At 31.6% G+C, this 2,967-nt stretch overlaps 1 long non-coding RNA gene across 1 annotated transcript in view; it reads right to left on the reverse strand.

Moving 5' to 3' along the window:
- LOC128248847 (uncharacterized) overlaps nucleotides 1-2,967 on the reverse strand; it is a 32,439-nt gene that overhangs the window by 1,863 nt on the left and 27,609 nt on the right. The gene's annotated exons all lie outside the window — the stretch shown is intronic.

Raw genomic sequence — 2,967 nt, forward strand, 5'->3', positions numbered from 1 at the left:
TATATATATATATAGATATATATATATATATACACATATAGTTTTTTATTTTATTTACTTGAAATTTCTATTCTTTTATATTTTAAAATTATTGACGCTCATGCTTACAAACATTTAATATAGTCCTATTCTTGAAATTAACGACTCTGCCATGTAATTTTGTCTAATTTTGTCAAATGTTCCCCTGAAGAGATTCATACTCAAAACTATGAACTTTTTTATAAATTCATAATTGGATATGAATCGAAATGATGTGTAAGATTAATATTTCTATTTCTTTTCTTATTATATTAGGGCACCAGTTAAACGATGTGTAGATTAATGTCTTATTTTTTTCTCATGTATACCCAAAAGTAATTGAAAGTATAAATAACCCGTTTTACATATATTTACATAAATCTGTGTGTGTGTGTGTGTATGATACAATTTTATTAAATATTCTATACACACAGGATAAATCCATGACAAAAATTAAATAATAAATATTAGTAATAATCGGCAACTGCTCAAGAGCAATTGTGTGTGTTCGCAGCCAGTGCAAAAATTTCTAATGCATACCTGGCTGTGATACTACACTCTCCTGATACCAAGCAGTTACATTTGAAAATAAAATGGGAATAGAATGTGTACATCTTTAAATTGTTTGTTTTAAATAATTAATCCGAAAATCTCCATATAGCAACTTAATATTACAATATTTATATGCTGAACATGTACAATTTGCTCTTAATATATAAGATGTATATACAGGAAGGTTTTACACTTAGACAACTTCATATATACAAAATTACTAGTTAGTTTCTGTATATTATGATGGTCGCGGCGTCTTGGATTTGAGGAACTCATTTTGTAATTGAGAAACTCATTTTGTTCAGCATAAATTCTTATCTTGTCTGGGTCTCCAGCCCTGCTTATAGCAACGTATAATTGACCTTGAGTGAAAACTGGATTTGGTAAGTAAATCTCACATTTTGACATACTCTGTCTTTGGCTTTTGTTTATGGAAATTGCAAAATCCAGTCTTATTGGAAATTAGCGTCTTTGTAATGTGAAGGGTAAATCAGAATCAGAAGGCATTAAACTGATCCGAGGAATCAAAATAATTCCAATCAGCTTCAATCAATTTTTTGCAGATATTAGATTGTTATTTGCAGTTACAATTTTATACCTTGTGCCGTTACAATGACCGTTTTTGTGATCAAGATTTCTGAGTAATATTATTGGTGATCCAATTTTTAATTTAATCTCATACGGAGGTAGACCACTGACAGAAATTCTTCTATTCTTTCCTGTGATAAATTCTCTCGGGCAGCGCGATGTTGTTCAGCATTTTGATGTAAAATTTCTCTACTTTCCTGTGACATGTTCTCTTGCTTACTTTATGTTGTTGAGAGTCCTATACTAAAATTTCGGAGCGTCGTGTTTGGATCAAGTTAGACCGCGCCTCTCTCCGTCGTACAGCAATTTATGTTTCTTACAGCTTCTCGTCGGTCACTGCTCAAGCTTCTTTGCCTCTCCTGTTGACGAAATCTGGCTGCTTCTCTTCTCTGGCTAGCAATAGCAATACTCATAATGGGTTTTTTAATAGTTACAAAAAATAAGAAAATGTGTGTTCAAGGAGTGACTTCAAATTTATCAAAATAAAAGAGCGTAGCACATTTACGGGGTTTTGAGTGCACGTAATTATTTTGAAACACCACTATATATTCTGCTTCGTATCAATTATTATAATATGGATTTTAATGAGCAAATATTTATTAATAATAAATTTAGATAGAATTACCTTTCACACGTCCTTTAACTTTAAAACTTTGATATCCACAAACGTTTAAAGCTCTCATATTTGTGAACCTCAAAAATTCTTATTACCAATCAACCTTATTACATAAAATTGAACCTCCTTTTACTCCTACATTTACTGTATTTTAAATAATTATTTTATTTCATTTTCTCTCATCTTCTTTTCTATTTTACTAATGGCGTTACTTTGCTGCCTTATCAAATTCAACCATGTTGCCTGAGATACACTAACACAGGAGGGTATCATTTGAAGGAGATTTGGTTGCTATTTGTCACAAGTCGGGCGACGACATAGATGTTTTGTTGGAGTATCAATTACTGAAAGAGCAACAGATAAGAAAAGAGTCCCCAATATCGCCCACAGTTAGAATATTGCAATCTGAGTTTATGTATCTATGTACCAACTTTCCTTTTCATCTATGTATCTACTGTCTCTCTCACTTTCTCTTTTTCTCTCTCACTTCCTCTGTGTCCCTCCTCTCTCCCGCTTTTAACTTAACAATGTGTGTTTGTGTGTCTGTGTGTATCTATGTATCTACTTTTTTATCTATGTATTTATTTTTCTCAGTATGTAGCAATCTACTCTGAAAATACTGATGAACATTTTTCCTCTTTTTCTTTCAGTCACCATTCACTCTCTCTCTCTCTCTCTCTATCTCTCTCTCTCTCTCTCTCTCTCTCTATCTCTATCTCTCTCTCTCTCTCTCACGCACACACACACACACACACTCACTCACTCCTTCTCTTTCTTTTCCATTTGAATAAAATTTTTCAATCTTAGTTTGTGATACCCTTTTTTCAAGTTAACTCCTTGAATTTGTTCCTACGTAATTAACTACTTGACTTTCTTTCTATCTTAATACTGAAGAAAAGTGAGTCAGACAGACGGACGCGGTTCTTATTATAGTATAGATTAAATTATATTTATTGTAATATATTATGTTAATAAATTATATCTAAAATATGTCAATCGTAAATCTTCATTTTCTTTTAATTATTGTACATTGAATATATACCCTGTAAGGTTGTGAAAAGTCCTCTCTACCAAATTGGGTATTTACTGAAAAACCAGTGGAAAATTAGATGCTTTTCCATCCCTATAAAGGAATTTGCTTTTCCCTGTATTGAATTTATATATATATATATGTATATGTATAGATCGGAAGA

This window comes from Octopus bimaculoides, chromosome 10 (genome assembly GCF_001194135.2).
Source record: "Octopus bimaculoides isolate UCB-OBI-ISO-001 chromosome 10, ASM119413v2, whole genome shotgun sequence".
Taxonomy (NCBI): Eukaryota; Metazoa; Mollusca; class Cephalopoda; order Octopoda; family Octopodidae; genus Octopus; species Octopus bimaculoides.